The following is a 17260-nucleotide window of genomic DNA, read 5'->3' as shown; positions in this document are numbered from 1 at the left end:
ATGAGCTGTGGCCAAAATCATCAATATTAAAACAATAAAAGGCTTGAACTACTTCAGTTGTGTGTAATGAATCTAAAATATATGAAAGTCTAATGTTTATCAGCACATTACAGAAAATAATGGACTTTATCACAATATGCTAATTTTTTTAGAAGGACCTGTATATATAGGAAATGAAAAAACGAGGCAGCACTTCCAGCTTTTGGTGTACGGGTGAAGACCCCAAACTTTAATCCAAGCGACGTTTCGGCCTACTCAATGAGGCCTTTATCAAGCTACATAACAGTGCAAATAGCTGGGTATATATACCCACACTACAATACAAGTGAGTGACAATCAGTGGTTACACCTGTTAACAATCAAGTCACATGGTGTTCCGACATAATAAACATAATACTTTAGCTCCTTTTTGTGCATCAAAAAATGTTAATCTTATTCATAAGAACATAGGTGAAGTGCGCAACAGTTACAATGCATATACAATACATCAAATATAGAGGATCAAAGCCCCTTTTATACAGTGACCATTATGTGGTGCAGTACATAAAGAGTTAAAATCATCTGCTGCAATTGCAGCTGTACCTTATTAAAAATTGGACGGAGCTCACCATCTACAGACATTCTACCTGTCCACATCACCATGCTGTCAGCGCTGGCGTCCCCCAGTCGGCAGTGCGCATGCGCCGGACCAGACGACTCCGGCCGCGCCCCCAACAGCGCCACGCCCCCACGTCACGCTCTAATGGACCGCAGCGTCATCCACCGGAGCGCACGCAGGAGCCGCAGCTGCTGTGGGAGGGAGGCCAGATCATGTGGTTCAGCGCACGTCACGCCGCAGGCGGGACCCAGCCGTCACCATGGCGATGTAAACAAGCTTAGACAGGCGGACGAGCCCAGCACGGCCAGAGCAAATACATGCGCACAGATCCAAACATAAGAATGTGTTTGGAAATGGCCAAGGGGGAGGAAAATCAAGCCCAGCCACCAGCTCAAGCGATTATATCATAATGGTCACTGTATAAAAGGGGCTTTGATCCTCTATATTTGATGTATTGTATATGCATTGTAACTGTTGCGCACTTCACCTATGTTCTTATGAATAAGATTAACATTTTTTGATGCACAAAAAGGAGCTAAAGTATTATGTTTATTATGTCGGAACACCATGTGACTTGATTGTTAACAGGTGTAACCACTGATTGTCACTCACTTGTATTGTAGTGTGGGTATATATACCCAGCTATTTGCACTGTTATGTAGCTTGATAAAGGCCTCATTGAGTAGGCCGAAACGTCGCTTGGATTAAAGTTTGGGGTCTTCACCCGTACACCAAAAGCTGGAAGTGCTGCCTCGTTTTTTCATTTCCTGTATATCGTGGAGGAGTGGCCTGCCTCTGTGGGGATTTGCACCCAGTCCACTGGCTCTGACTGTGCTGCTGCACTATTTGTGTTATTTATATTTGTTATATATATATATATATATATATATATATATATATATAGATAAAACTAACTACACAAAGAAAAACAAATGTGCACAGTAAACTGAGCAGAGCGGTCCGAAAAATGGATGTTTCTGGTCAGCGCTCAGCAGGTGCAGGACGCACGCGCACAGATATTATGTGCGTGCAAAAATCTACACTAACACTACCTAACGTCGACAGTTGCGGATGGAAGGTATTCCGAGGTAGGGCAGCCCAACAGCACAAGTGAGGGAGTTAGCGTTAGATTCATTCCCGGGATCTCTTTTGTTATGAGTTCCACTTCAGACCAGAAGGGGTGTATTTTTGGGCATTCCCACCAAATGTGAGTGCGAGTGCCAACCTGTGAGTTACATCTCCAGTATAAGTTCGTGGGAGAAAGACCATGTGTATGGAGGAATTCAGGAGTTTTGTACCATCTGGAAACTACTTTGTAGTGAGATTCTTGTAGGTGAAAGCATCTTGAATAACCGTGGGAGTTTTGAAGAATATGGGTTATCTCAGACTCAGTAAGTGAGAGACCCAGTTCTTTCTCCCAGGAGGTAATGTATCCTGGATTATTCAAGTGATTCTCGCTTCTACATATTTTCAGCTTTTTGGATAACTTCCCAATTTTAGGAGTTGGGAAAGACAAGTCGGACTCGAAGTCTGTCAAATCTCTAAAAGGATAGTGGGCCTGGAGGAAGTCTTTACAGCAGTTAGTAAAGTGGGATAGGTGTAGAAACGTAAGTGGGAAATTCGGGATCAACAGTTTTAAATCAGCTCGGGAACATATTCGAGACTGGCACATGTGCGAGCTGGTCCCACGTGGGTTTGAAAGTCGGGGACTGCAGGTATTGGGCTAGAGGGAAGTAATGGTGAGAGAGTTGGGCATAAGGAAGGTGAGAGGAGAGCCCAAGTGCTAGATGCTCCTTTGAAGAGCAAGTTGGCGTTTGTAGATTTATATGTGTTATGAGTTTTGGGGGGCAGCCACATGTCTCTCATTAGGTCACCCTTATAAGCCTTTGCCGCCCAGTGATTGATCATTTGCTTGCCTGATAGGGAAGTGAGGTTGATCCATCTTCTCAGTTGGATCGCTCTATATATCGTTTTGACATCCGATAGACCAATGCCCCCTCTCTTGGCTGGTCTGGTCAGGAGTTTGTGCGCCACGCAGGGGCGCTTCTGCTTCCAAAGGTAACGTTAGAAAAGAGAGCGCAGTGTGGAGAAAAAGACTTGTGGGAGTGCTATCGGTAGCATCTGATTAACCACTTAAAGGGCTTCTGTCACCCCACTAAACTCATTTTCTCGTACTTTTTTCCATTGGGGGACATAGACCATGGGTATAGCTTAGCGGTATTAGTAGGAGGGACACTATGCAAATACAAAAGAGCTCCTCCTCCCCGGGCTATACCCCCCGTCTCCACCAGGAGGAACCCAGTCTTTGCTTAGTAGTTAAAAAGGATGACACTCCTTTTTAACTACTCCTTTTTGTTATTTTTTTTCTAGATGGGGACGCAGGTCGGCATGGCGTCTTCCTGGTCCCCCGTGGAGTGCCCGCCGCCATCTTTGGACGCTGCCTGGCTGCCTCCATTTTCCCCCAAGAAGGCAAGTGGATCCGGGCTCGACCTGTCAGCGCCGGCATCCCACCAGCCCCTGGGTCACCTGCTGCCCTCCATCCAGAGCACTGAACTCAGGTGAGTCAGATGTCTGAAGAGGTGAGCCCTGCTGGTACAGGACAGAGGGAGAAGACTTCAGGAGCAGATAAGTATACTTCAATCCTCTCTGCCCTCCCCACCTCTGCACTACGACCCATGGGCTGCCTGGGTGAATGGGGAACTGGGTGTGATTCCTTCTGTCTGGGGCGCAGTTTTATGGAGGCACTTATCAGGACAGGCGTCTCTACTGTAGACGCTCCATGTTCCTCCTAACCTTTTATCTGGCGACATGTCCGTTCACTGAGCGGCGCCGCTTTTTTTTAACAAATCACAGCGCACAGCGTCCTCCGGTGTCGGGTTTATTTAGGCCCTCCGACACCCCTGCTAAGAGTGCCATGCTTTACATTAACCCCCGCTACACTGAGCGGCGCTGGGGGCCATTTTTTCTTCTTTATCCTGAGAGTGGAGCGTGCGCTCTTTTCGCGCTCCTATGACACGTCTTGGGGGCGGAGCCTAGCGCTTCACTCCGGCTCCTTCCTCCGTCTGCCCAGACAATCTTGCCACTGCTCCCCAGGTAGTCAGGACATCCGACCTGCTCCAGTTTTGAGTCTTTTCCCTCATAGACCCTAAAACGATATGTATAGCCTGTGGCCCTTTCACAGAGCTTATACAGTTTGACCCCATACCGGGCGCGCTTGCTGGGGATGTACTGTTTGATGCCAAGGCGCCCGGTAAAATTTACTAGGGACTCGTCTATGCAAATGTTTTGATTAGGGGTATACGCATCTGCAAATCTGGATGACAAATAGTCTATGAGGGGCCGAATTTAGTGGAGCCGGTCATAAGCAGGGTGGCCTCTTGGATGACAGGTGTTATTGTCAGCGAAATGTATAAAGCACATGATGACCTCAAAACGTGCCCTGGACATTGCAGGAGAGAACATGGGCATGTATTGTATTGGGTCTTTAGACCAATAGGACCGCAATATATTTTTTTTAGTTAGACCCATGCTGAGGATGAGGCCCAAAAATATTTTAAATTCGGAAACTGTGACTGGTTTCCACCGGAAAGGCTGGGCATAGAAGCTTTCCGGATTGGCGGTTATATAGTCTGTGGCGTAGCGGTTGGTTTCTGCCACAACTAGGTCATAGAGATCTGCGGAGAAGAACAGCTCAAAAAACTCAAGGGCTGATCCTAAATGAGCCGTCTCCATGCGAACTCCAGACTGGGCGGTGAAAGGGGGCAATACGGGTGCGGCGGAAGCAGGGGATTGACAATTAGGGTTTGCCAGCACCTCTGGGAGACTAAGGGCTCTACGTGCCTGTGAACGTGGTGGCTGCGACGGGGGAGTTACTGCACGTGCCACCGTACCAGCTTGAACTGCCCTTCTGGTGCCCGCCACTTCACCAGGGAATACGGCAGTGCTGGTAGAAGGTCCAGGATGGGCTGCGCTGCTGGTGTATGCCGCACCATAAAAAAGATCAGCGCTAGCACCACTCTGCTGCAAATGAGGCTCATCACGCGGGGTATGCAGAACCCTGACATGGGATCGGGTACGCCTGACCATAGCAGGGACCTCTACCTCGTCATCTTCGCTAGCGGTTAGAGTGCCACTGCTGTCTACAGGTTCATATTCTGAACCACTGGATTCAGTGGGTGAGGCGTCCCCATCACTTTCATCCATCAGGGCCAGAATCCTGTAGGCCTCTTCAGCGGAATACCCCCTTGACATTTTGGGCTCACTAAATTTAGGGGGTATTCTTCTGAGACTACCCGGGAAAAAGAGCAAACCTGCCTGGTAGAAAGGAGTGCGTGCGAAGTAAAGCTGCGATCGCTAATAAAGATCCAGAAAGCTCAAAAGTGATCTTTATAGCGGCGCAGCGATTTTACGGTGTTTTTGCAGTGATCAGAAAAAAATAATTTCTGTCACTGCGGTGGGGCGGACTGAACGCAAGTGTGCGCACAAGATCAGGCCAGATCGGGCGAACACTGCGCTTTTTGTAGAGCCTAAGGTGACCCTAATGTACTGATATAGATCTGATTGCGATCAGTCTTCATCACTTACAGATACTATATAGTACTAGTGCGACAGCGATGACGCTAATCAGTGACTGCGGTGCGGTGGGCGCTAACTACCTAACAGAGCTGCCTGTGTCCTCTGGTGGTCGATCCAAGCAAAAGGGACACCAGAGCAGCAGGTATATTAGACGCTATTTACAAAATATCTATTTCATTGGTTATTTTAAAAATCTCCAGCCTGGCAGCCAATGATCGCCGCCGGCAGGCTGTAGTTATACTTGCACACTGCGCGCTCCTTATGATCGCCGCCGGCAGGCTGTAGTTATACTTGCACACTGCGCGCTCCTGTGATCGCCGCCGGCAGGCTGTAGTTATACTTGCACACTGCGCGCTCCTGTGATCGCCGCCGGCAGGCTGTAGTTATACTTGCACACTGCGCGCTCCTGTGATCGCCGCCGGCAGGCTGTAGTTATACTTGCACACTGCGCGCTCCTTATGATGGCTGCCGGCAGGCTGTAGTTATACTTGCACACTGCGCGCTCCTTATGATGGCCGCCGGCAGGCTGTAGTTATACTTGCACACTGTGCGCTCCTTATGATCGCCGCCGGCAGGCTGTAGTTATACTTGCACACTGCGCGCTCCTTATGATCGCCGCCGGCAGGCTGTAGTTATACTTGCACACTGCGCGCTCCTTATGATGGCCGCCGGCAGGCTGTAGTTATACTTGCACACTGTGCGCTCCTTATGATCGCCGCCGGCAGGCTGTAGTTATACTTGCACACTGCGCGCTCCTTATGATCGCCGCCGGCAGGCTGTAGTTATACTTGCACACTGCGTGCTCCTTATGATCGCCGCCGGCAGGCTGTAGTTATACTTGCACACTGCGCGCTCCTTATGATCGCCGGCTTCAGGCTGTAGTTATACTTGCACACTGCGCGCTCCTTATGATGGCCGCCGGCAGGCTGTAGTTATACTTGCACACTGCGTGCTCCTTATGATGGCCGCCGGCAGGCTGTAGTTATACTTGCACACTGCGCGCTCCTTATGATGGCCGCCGGCAGGCTGTAGTTATACTTGCACACTGCGCGCTCCTGTGATTGCGCGTTCACAGGAAATCCTGGGTCTCACGAGATGACGCCAATAGGCGTCGCTGAGACCTGAGAGCGCCGCCGTCCTGAAGCCTATCGGCATTAGTTTGACAGGAAGTGGTTAAAGACATATTTTTCCTACAGAGCACATGAAAATGAAGATGTTCACCCCAAAATGTATCGCCCCGTTTCTCCTGTCTTCAGAAATACCCCCATTGTGGCCCTAATCTTAGGTCTTGACAAGCGGCAGGGCCCCAACATAAAGGAGCACCCAGGTGTTTTCAGAACACAAAATTTGCTAGAAAATGGTTCCGGCCCCATTGCGCACTGGTAATGGCGTTGAGCTGCCAAAACGATAGAAAACCCCCATAATGGACCCCATTTTGAAAACTAGACCCCCTAAGGTATTCATCTAGGGGTGTAGTGAGCATTTAGACCCCCTAGTTTTTTGTAGAAATTAATGCATTTTTAATGTATTACACAAAAGTGTGAATTTCAAGACAGATTTTTTCCTACAGAGCGCATGGAAATGAAGATGTGCGCCGCGAGAGGAGTGGCGCCTTCTACCGCCATAGGGCTATGGGGTCTGGGGATGGAATCGGAGTCCCCGCTCTCTGAAGCGGTGTCAGAGTCAGAGTGGTCAGAGCAGAGACATTCGGAGGCTGCTCCGCACTGAACAATCTCTGAGCCATTGCTTTTTCTGTACAGCTCAGAAAGAAATTAAAATAACGGACCGTCCCTAATAGACCGGTAATGGACAGCACTGACTGACACCCACCGACTGACTGACGGACTGACACCCACCGACTGACTAACGGACTGACACCCACCCACCGACTGACTGACTGACTGACACCCACCGACTGACTGACTGACTGACACCCACCGACTGACGGACTGACACCCACCAACTGACGGACTGACACCCACCGACTGACTGACGGACTGACACCCACCGACTGACTGACACCCACCCACCGGCTGACTGACACCCACCCACCGGCTGACTGACACCCAACCACTGACGGACTGACACCCACCGACTGACACCAACCCATCCACCGACTGACTGACTGACACCCACCCACTGACCGCCAGTAACAGACGGACACAGGGTCCCTAATAAAGATAATTGACCGACACTAATAGACGCCTAATGACGGAGGCCTAATCACGGACACCCACTGACGGCCAGTTTTCCCAGTATGTAATCCCAGAGCCAGGACAGAAGTCGGTCGCTCCTCACAGAGCGGAGGGAGAAGCGCGGCCCCGTCCGGCCTCTGTTTTGTAAATAGAATGGATGTGATCTCCGTGATGGGTTGTCATGGAAACCACATGATCAGGCACCATTATTATTGGTCCCTGATGGTGACTGTGCTGAAGGCAGATCTCCAGCACAGTAACCAGCGCGCAGGTCTGCGCCATCTAGTATTATTGTTTAATTAGATGGGGGGGGGGGCGCCCTAATAACTTTATTTAAACATATCTGGGGGCCATATTGCCCCGGTCGGGGGGCTGGGGCATCATTTGAACTTCTCTCTCCTCTCCTGAGAGACCTTACTGTGAGCGGCCGCGGCCGGATTTCAGTCTGCGTCTGCGCATGCGCCGGGCCGCCATCTTTCTTGGGGGTGAGGATCGGGGCCCAGCTTAGGGCCAGAAGCGCTGGGGGACCCGACCTCTTACATGAGAGGAGGGAGAGTGTAGTGCGGGCAACTCCGCTGCCGGCGTTTTCTGTGATCGCCGTGATAAAGAGTATGGCAGCGATCACGTGATCAGAGAGCGCTTGTCACGGTCTCTGATCACTGCCCCTTCCTCCGGTAGCTGCGGCCACGGAGCTACAGCGCGTGATTTTATCGCTTAGGCTACTTTCACACTTGCGACAGAGAGATCCGGCAAAATGTATGCTAACTGATGGCATTAGTAAGACTGATCAGGATCCTGATCTGTCTTAAAAATGCCTGATCAGTCGAAAAAATGCATTGAAATGCCGGATCCGTCTTTTCCGGTGTCATCCGGCATTTATTTTTTTCACCTATTTTTCAGTCTGCGCATGCGCATAACGGAACGACGGCACTAATACACCCCTATGGGAAAAAATGCTGGATCCGGCTTTCAGTCAAGTCTTCAGTTTTTTGGGCCGGAGATAAAACCGTAGCATGCTACGGTTTTCTCTTTTGCCTGATCAGTCAAAACGACTGAACTGAAGACGTCCTGATGCATCCTGAGCGGATCGCTCTCCATTCAGAATGCAGGGGATAAAACTGATCAGTTATTTTCTGGTATAGAGCCCCTAGGACGGAACTCAATGCCGGAAAAGAAAAACGCTAGTGTGAAAGTGCCCTAACTTGGGCTGAAGTGCCATCGTAAAAAGGGGGCACTCCAGCCCAAGGCCCCTTAGTGACCGCCGTAAAAACACGTATGGGTGGTCACTAAGGGGTTAATTAATCAGAGTATTGATTTAAATGTCAGATGGAGGCAGCGAGTGATCGAGGCGCAATCTGAGGCCGGTGTGCAGAGGGCGAGGGATCGAGGGCGCGGAATAGATCGGCCCTTGGCAGCCGCACCGAGTCACGTGACAGCGACACTGCACCATGTGATCAGCTCCTCCTGTATCACACAACTGAGGATTAGATACACAGCTCAGCGGACAGTATCACACAGGATAGGATTAGATACACAGCTCAGCAGACAGTATCACACAGGATAGGATTAGATACACAGCTCAGCAGACAGTATCACACAGGAGAGGATTAGATACACAGCTCAGCAGGCAGTATCACACAGGATAGGATTAGATACACAGCTCAGCAGGGAGTATCACACAGGATAGGATTAGATACACAGCTCAGCAGACAGTATCACACAGGATAGGATTAGATACACAGCTCAGCAGACAGTATCACACAGGATAGGATTAGATACACAGCTCAGCAGGCAGTATCACACAGGAGAGGATTAGATACACAGCTCAGCAGACAGTATCACACAGGATAGGATTAGATACACAGCTCAGCAGACAGTATCACACGGGATAGGATTAGATACACAGCTCAGCAGACAGTATCACACAGGATAGGATTAGATACTGTAGGAGAGTCCCCGGAATAATAATGGACGGGCGATACGTGCCACCAGAGGTCCTGGCCTCGGTGGAGTAAGAACCGGATCATTGCGGTTACAGCGGCGAATGCTGCTGGCGCAGCGTGTCCGGGCCGGTTCTTACTGTTCCCCACGGCCAGCCCAGGTTTTTGGTGGAGCTGGGCCTTTAAGAACCCAGCCTGCTGATGATGGGGGTGGGGTGTGTCTTGCTGTGCTGGAGATTTCCACAGACAGAGTCAGTGCTGGTGAAGGAGAGTCTGGGCGCAGCACACATTGAAGGATAGCCCTGGGACCTGTGGTGCTACGAGCCGAAGGGGCTCTGGCCTGAGGGAGACAAAGGCAGATAGCCTAGAAGCCTGCATGACCGCTGTGGTCTGTCCAAAACAAGGTGACTCAAACCTGCTGTTTATTTTCTATGGAAGGACTTTTGTTTTATGCACTATGTGGATATGCCCCTGTGTGGTCTGCACATTGCCTGTTATGCTGTTGGTGTGAATAAAGTCACAGTGTATCACAAAGACTGTCTATGATTGCCTCAATACTGCCGCCGCTACCGTAGCCTACCACGAGCACATCCCCACAATTGGTGGCTTGGAGCGGGCATTCCTGCAGTGAGGCAGGCCTGAGGCAAGAGTTGTGTTGGACTGCATGTCATATATCAGGCCTGCAAGTTTTATGGTTCCTGACAAGATGGAGGAGGCCATTAAGCACCTGATTCAGAGTAATGTACAGCAGTAACAGGCATTGCAGGCTCAGAAGGAAAGACATGAGGAGGCTATGTGTGCACAGCAGCAAACAAACAATCTCCTAATGCAGCAGCTGGTAGCCATGCAAGAGTCGGTGCGAACATCCCTGCAAGGAGTTTCAACTGCAACAACCCCGACTGTGTCTACCGCCAGGGACAAAGTCCGATCCGCCCTGAGGAAAGTGGGTCCGGGAGATGATATAGAGGCATTCCTGATGGTATTCGAAAGAACCGCGGAGCAAGAGAGGCTGCCGTTGGAGCAGTGGGCCGAGGTGGTGGCGCCTTTTCTGGTGGGGGACGCACAAAAGGCCTATTTTGACCTCAGCTGCGATGAGGCCAAGGACTATGAGAGGCTAAAAACTGAGGTGTTGGCCAGGTTGGGGGTAAACACCTATGTGCGAGCGCACAGGGTGTATCAGTGGGTGTTTGCCGAGTCCCGACCCGCCCGGTCACAAGCCTATGACTTACTTCACCTAGTAAAAAAATGGCTTCAGCCTGAAATATTGAGCACTTCTCAGATGGTTGAAAGGGTCGTGGTCGACAGGTTCGTGCGTACCCTCCTGAGAGCCATACAGCGCTGGGTGGGACAAGGCGATCCAGGCAACCTGGAACAACTGGTTAGCCTGGTGGAGAGGTATATGGCCACTCAGGATTTGGTGCGGGACTCAGCGGTACTACCGAAGTCACGTCAGCCCCCGTTGCCGACCCGGGATCCTGAAAAAGGGATCCCACCACATAAGGAGGGGAGTGGATCTCCAGTCCGTGGGAGGAATACCCTGGGGAGGAGGGAGGCTGCGAGGATCAGATGTTGGCATTGTCAGGACTGGGGACATGTGGCATCCAACTGCCCTAGGGCATCCGAACCCATGGACTGCGGGTTCGCTCGCCGGTCCTCTTTTTATGCCCAACCGGTGTATATAGCTGACCCCCTGCTGGCGGCGGACAACCCTCCGGTGTGTGATGTCGTTGTTAATGGACACTCCGTGCAGGCCCTGCTGGACTCTGGGAGCCTGGTAACTCTGGTCCATGAGTCGCTGGTAACGGAAAAACTCCCAGAAAGGCGAACCCTTACCATTGTCTGTATACATGGGGATCGCAGGGAGTATCCCACCACTAAGGTTACCCTGGCAGTGTGTGGAAAGGAGGTACCACATGTCGTCGGGGTGGGGAGACGGCTCCCTTATGCCGCAATATTGGGGAGGGACTTTCCCCTGTTCTGGACTTTGTGGAGGAACGGGTTGCCTACCTATGGGGAAGGGAAATGTCCAGGTCCCGAGCCCGAGGACCCCGAGGCAGGGACCCCAGCTGTAGGGGTCACTGTAGAGGAGGTAGAGTGTAACCCTGACCGGTTTCCCCTAGAAGTATTGGCGGGTGAGACAGTAGAAAGTTCGTCCATCCTGGATCTGGAGGTACCCCGAGAAACCTTCGGGACCGCACAGCTCCAGGATTCGACGTTATTGCGGGCTAGAGAAGGTGTGTCGGTGGTTAATGGTGTTGCCCAGCGTCCCGGCGCCGATACCGTATTTCCTCACCTGGCCTATAACCAGGACCTGTTATATAGGGTAGACAAGGTGAGGCAGGAGGTGGTGGAACAACTGGTGGTGCCCCAGCCTTACCGGCGAATGGTCTTGGATTTAGCGCATGCGCATGTGTTGGGTGGTCATCTAGGGGTTAAGAAAACGCTGGAGCGAATTCTACAACGGTTCTATTGGCCTGGGATATATGAGGAAGTCCGGAGGTTCTGTCAGTCCTGTCCAGTGTGTCAGCTGACTAGCCCCCAACCTCACTATCGCAGTCCACTGGTACCTATGCCCATTATAGAGGTGCCCTTCGAAAGGATCGCCATGGATCTGGTAGGCCCCATTATTAAGTCAGCCCGAGGTCACCAACACATCCTGGTAGTGTTAGACTATGCCACTCGCTATCCGGAGGCGGTCCCATTGCGCCATACGTCGGCCAAGGTAATAGCTAAAGAGCTCATGAGTATGTTTGCCCGGGTGGGGATACCAAAGGAGATTCTGACGGACCAGGGGACACCCTTTATGTCCAAAGTAACAAAGGAATTGTGTAAGCTATTAAATATTAAACACCTGCACACGTCCGTCTACCATCCCCAAACCGATGGGTTAGTAGAACGGTTTAATAAGACCCTGAAGTCCATGCTAAAAAGAGTCGTGGCTAAGGACGGGAGGGATTGGGACTTACTGTTGCCCTATGTTTTGTTTGCGGTACGGGAGGTGCCCCAGGCGTCCACGGGGTTCTCGCCCTTTGAGTTGTTATATGGGCGACATCCCCGTGGGCTACTGGATATCGCTAAGGAAGCATGGGAGCAACAGCCTACGCCTCATAAAAGTGTGATAGAGCACATAGGAAAAATGCAGGACCGAATAGGGGTCGTGTTGCCGATCGTCCGTGAGCACATGGAAGCGGCACAACTGGCCCAGAGTCGGGTATATAACCGAACCGCCCGGGTAAGGACATTTCACCCGGGGGACCGAGTTCTTGTACTCGTGCCCACGGTCGAGAGTAAATTCTTGGCCCGGTGGCAAGGACCCTATGAAGTTAAGGAGAAGGTGGGCCCAGTTGATTACGGGATATACCAGCCAGGGAGGCGGAAGCCCGAACAGGTATATCATGTGAATCTACTAAAACCTTGGAGAGACAGAGAGAATTTGTTTGCAGACAGCCCGCCCTCTGTCGGGACGTCAGGGAGTGACCCGGGGTCACCAGGTGTTCCGGAGAGCGCCGCTGGGGTGACGATAGGGGACGGACTGTCGACCAAACAAGCACAAGAGGTGAAAGAATTTGTAAGTCGGAATAGGGACGTATTCTCTGACCTTCCTGGACGTACCACCTTGATCGAGCATGACATTATCACCGAGCCCCGGGTGAAAGTCCGCCTAAGACCATACCGAGTACCGGAGGCTCGGCGACAGGCCATTTCGCAGGAGGTAAGATCGATGCTACGTCTAGGGGTCATAGAAGAGTCAAAGAGCGAGTGGGCTAGCCCGATTGTCCTTATTCCCAAACAGGATGGTTCATTACGGTTCTGTAATGATTTTAGGAAATTGAATGAGGTATCAAAATTTGACGCCTATCCCATGCCTCGGGTAGACGAGTTGATAGAGCGGCTGGGAAAAGCCCGGTATTTTTCGATCCTAGATCTCACGAAGGGCTACTGGCAGGTACCTCTGACGGAGGCGGCAAAGGAGAAGACGGCCTTTGTCACCCCGGAGGGGCTTTTTCAGTATAGGGTGTTGCCTTTTGGGTTACATGGTGCTCCGGCTACGTTCCAGCGTCTGATGGATGTCGTCCTCAAGCCCCATCACCAGTATACCTCCGCGTATCTGGATGATATAGTCGTGTTTAGCCCAGACTGGGAGGGTCATTTGTCAAAACTTCAGGCAGTGATAGATTCTCTAAGGAAGGCGGGGTTAACTGCCAACCCAAAAAAATGCTCGGTGGGACTAGAGGAAGCTCGCTATTTGGGGTATGTGATTGGACGCGGAGTCATTAGGCCCCAAGTAAATAAAGTTGAAGCAATCCGGAATTGGCCCAGGCCTCGTACGTCCAAGCAAGTACGGTCATTTTTGGGCCTGATTGGGTACTACATGAGGTTCATTCCCCATTTTGCCACCTTGGCAGCCCCGTTAACCGGCCTCTTGAAGGGTAGAAAGTCGGTGATGGTTCGCTGGGGGGAGAAGGAGGAGGAGGCGTTCTCCCGTTTGAAGTCGGCCCTATGTGAGTCCCCAGTTCTGGTGACGCCCGACTTCAAGCGGGAGTTTGTAGTTCAAACAGATGCCTCGGGAGTAGGACTAGGGGCTGTGCTTTCCCAAGAGCTCAACGGGGAAGAGCACCCCGTGGTTTTTCTAAGCCGCAAGCTTACCCCAGCAGAAACCCGGTATAGCATTGTGGAGAGAGAGTGCCTCGCCATCAAGTGGGCACTCGAGTCTCTCAGATATTACCTTCTGGGGAGAAGGTTCCGTCTGGTGACCGACCACTCCCCTCTCCAGTGGATGAGTCGGGCTAAGGAGGGGAGCGCTCGGGTTACCAGGTGGTTCTTGTCCCTCCAAAACTTTAAGTTCACTGTTGAGCACAGGGCCGGCCGCTTACAGGGGAACGCAGATGCCCTGTCCCGGGTACACTGCTGTGCGTGTGTTCACCCCCTCAGGCTTAAACGGTATGTTCAAGCCCTCAGGGGTGAACAAAGGGGGGGGATATGTAGGAGAGTCCCCGGAATAATAATGCACGGACGATACGTGCCACCAGAGGTCCTGGCCTCGGTGGAGTAAGAACCGGATCATTGCGGTTACAGCGGCGAATGCTGCTGGCGCAGCGTGTCCGGGCCGGTTCTTACTGTTCCCCACGGCCAGCCCAGGTTTTTGGTGGAGCTGGGCCTTTAAGAACCCAGCCTGCTGATGATGGGGGTGGGGTGTGTCTTGCTGTGCTGGAGATTTCCACAGACAGAGTGAGTGCTGGTGAAGGAGAGTCTGGGCGCAGCACACATTGAAGGATAGCCCTGGGACCTGTGGTGCTACGAGCCGAAGGGGCTCTGGCCTGAGGGAGACAAAGGCAGATAGCCTAGAAGCCTGCAGAACTGCTGTGGTCTGTCCAAAACAAGGTGACTCAAACCTGCTGTTTATTTTCTATGGAAGGACTTTTGTTTTATGCACTATGTGGATATGCACCTGTGTGGTCTGCACATTGCCTGTTATGCCTTTGGTGTGAATAAAGTCACAGTGTATCACAAAGACTGTCTATGATTGCCTCAATACTGCCGCCGCTACCGTAGCCTACCACGAGCACATCCCCACAATACACAGCTCAGCAGACAGTATCACACAGGATAGGATTAGATACACAGCTCAGCAGACAGTATCACACAGGATAGGATTAGATACACAGCTCAGCAGACAGTATCACACAGGAGAGGATTAGATACACAGCTCAGCAGTCAGTATCACACAGGAGAGGATTAGATACACAGCTCAGCAGACAGTATCACACAGGATGGGATTAGATACACAGCTCAGCAGTCAGTATCACACATGATAGGATTAGATACACAGCTCAGCAGACAGTATCACACAGGATAGGATTAGATACACAGCTCAGCAGACAGTATCACACAGGAGAGGATTAGATACACAGCTCAGCAGGCAGTATCACACAGGATAGGATTAGATACACAGCTCAGCAGACAGTATCACACAGGATAGGATTAGATACACAGCTCTGCAGACAGTATCACACAGGATAGGATTAGATACACAGCTCAGCTGGGGCTTCAGTAGTGCAGTATGTGATGTCTGTCAAAGCTGATGCTTCAGTAGTGCAGTGTATGATGTCCGGACAGCGGGAGGGAGAGCCCCGGCATGAGGAGCAGGTACCGGGAGCCGCAGGCAGTAGTGCAGTGTGTGATGTCTGTGGCAGCTGGTGCTTCAGTAGTGCAGTGTGTGATGTCTGTTACAGCTGGTGCTTCAGTAGTGCAGTGTATGATGTCTGTCACAGCTGGTGCTTCAGTGGTGCAGTGTGTGATGTCTGTGGCAGTTGATGCTTCAGTGGTGCAGTGTATTGTGGCAGTCGACGCTTCAGTAGTGCAGTGTATTGTGGCAGTTGACGCTTCAGTAGTGCAGTGTATTATGGCAGTTGACGCTTCAGTAGTGCAGTGTATTGTGGCAGTTGACGCTTCAGTAGTGCAGTGTATTGGGGCAGTTGATGCTTCAGTAGTGCAGTGTATTGCGGCAGTTGACGCTTCAGTAGTGCAGTGTATTGCGGCAGTTGACGCTTCAGTAGCGCAGTGTATTGCGGCAGTTGACGCTTCAGTAGCGCAGTGTATTGGGGCAGTTGACGCTTCAGTAGTGCAGTGTATTGGGGCAGTTGACGCTTCAGTAGTGCAGTGTATTGTGGCAGTTGATGCTTCAGTAGTGCAGTGTATTTTGTCAGTCACAGGCCGCACTGACATACTGCGCATGCGCTGCTCTCCTGACGTCGGGGACACTGAAGTCTCTGCCGGAGCGGGACCTGGGAGGCGTCCACCAGTGTCTCCAGCAGTGGTCGTCATCTCCCATAGACGTCCATGTTATGAGGATGTATCCCAGCAGTGATACCAGTATAAGTGTCACATGACCACTGTGGCCATGATGGTTTACATTACTGGTATCACCACTGCGGCCAGTGTCAGGGGGCACCATACTTTACACTGCTGTCACCTCAAACATGGAGGAACTGCCCTGACGAGATTTTCCAGTCCTCAGTCCAGACAATAGAGAGAAGACCTCATCTCCTCTGATTTCTCCCAAATGTCCCTCATCATCTCCGGTCATTATAAGCATTTCTGTGGGATTTCATGCGGATTCTACATTGACTCCTCTTCTTCCATTCAGGTTCCTGTGATCTAGGATTGTCCGATGACATCATCAGTACCAGATAATGGACGGAGACGGGGACAAGATGGCGGAGAGGATATTAGATCTTACCCTGGAGATCCTCCTCCTGCTTACTGGAGAGGTGAGAGGTTCTGATGATGTCACATTACACCATTATCTATGGTAATCACAGGGGATGTGACTGGGGAGGTGAGAGGTTCTGATGATGTCACATTACACCGTTATCTATGGTGATTACAGGGGATGTGACCGGAGAGGTGAGAGGTTCTGATGATGTCACATTACACCATTATCTATGGTAATTACAGGGGATGTGACCGGAGAGGTGAGAGGTTCTGATGATGTCACATTACACCATTATCTATGGTAATCACAGGGGATGTGACTGGGGAGGTGAGAGGTTCTGATGATGTCACATTACACCATTATCTATGGTAATCACAGGGGATGTGACTGGAGAGGTGAGAGGTTCTGATGATGTCACATTACACCATTATCTATGGTAATTACAGGGGATGTGACTGGGGAGGTGAGAGGTTCTGATGATGTCACATTACACCGTTATCTATGGTAATTACAGGGGATGTGACTGGAGAGGTGAGAGGTTCTGATGATGTCACATTACACCATTATCTATGGTAATCACAGGGGATGTGACTGGGGAGGTGAGAGGTTCTGATGATGTCACATTACACCATTATCTATGGTAATTACAGGGGATGTGACTGGAGAGGTGAGAGGTTCTGATGATGTCACATTACATCGTTATCTATGGTAATTACAGGGGATGTGACTGGAGAGG

The 17260-nt window shown here is 51.1% G+C and overlaps 1 protein-coding gene across 1 annotated transcript in view; it reads left to right on the top strand.

Annotated features, from left to right (window-relative positions):
* Positions 1-17260, top strand: part of LOC122939172 (gastrula zinc finger protein XlCGF26.1-like) — a 1061774-nt gene that overhangs the window by 539218 nt on the left and 505296 nt on the right. The gene's annotated exons all lie outside the window — the stretch shown is intronic.

Source organism: Bufo gargarizans, chromosome 5 (assembly GCF_014858855.1).
Source record: "Bufo gargarizans isolate SCDJY-AF-19 chromosome 5, ASM1485885v1, whole genome shotgun sequence".
NCBI lineage: Eukaryota > Metazoa > Chordata > Amphibia > Anura > Bufonidae > Bufo > Bufo gargarizans.
This window is presented reverse-complemented; position numbering and strand designations above follow the sequence as displayed.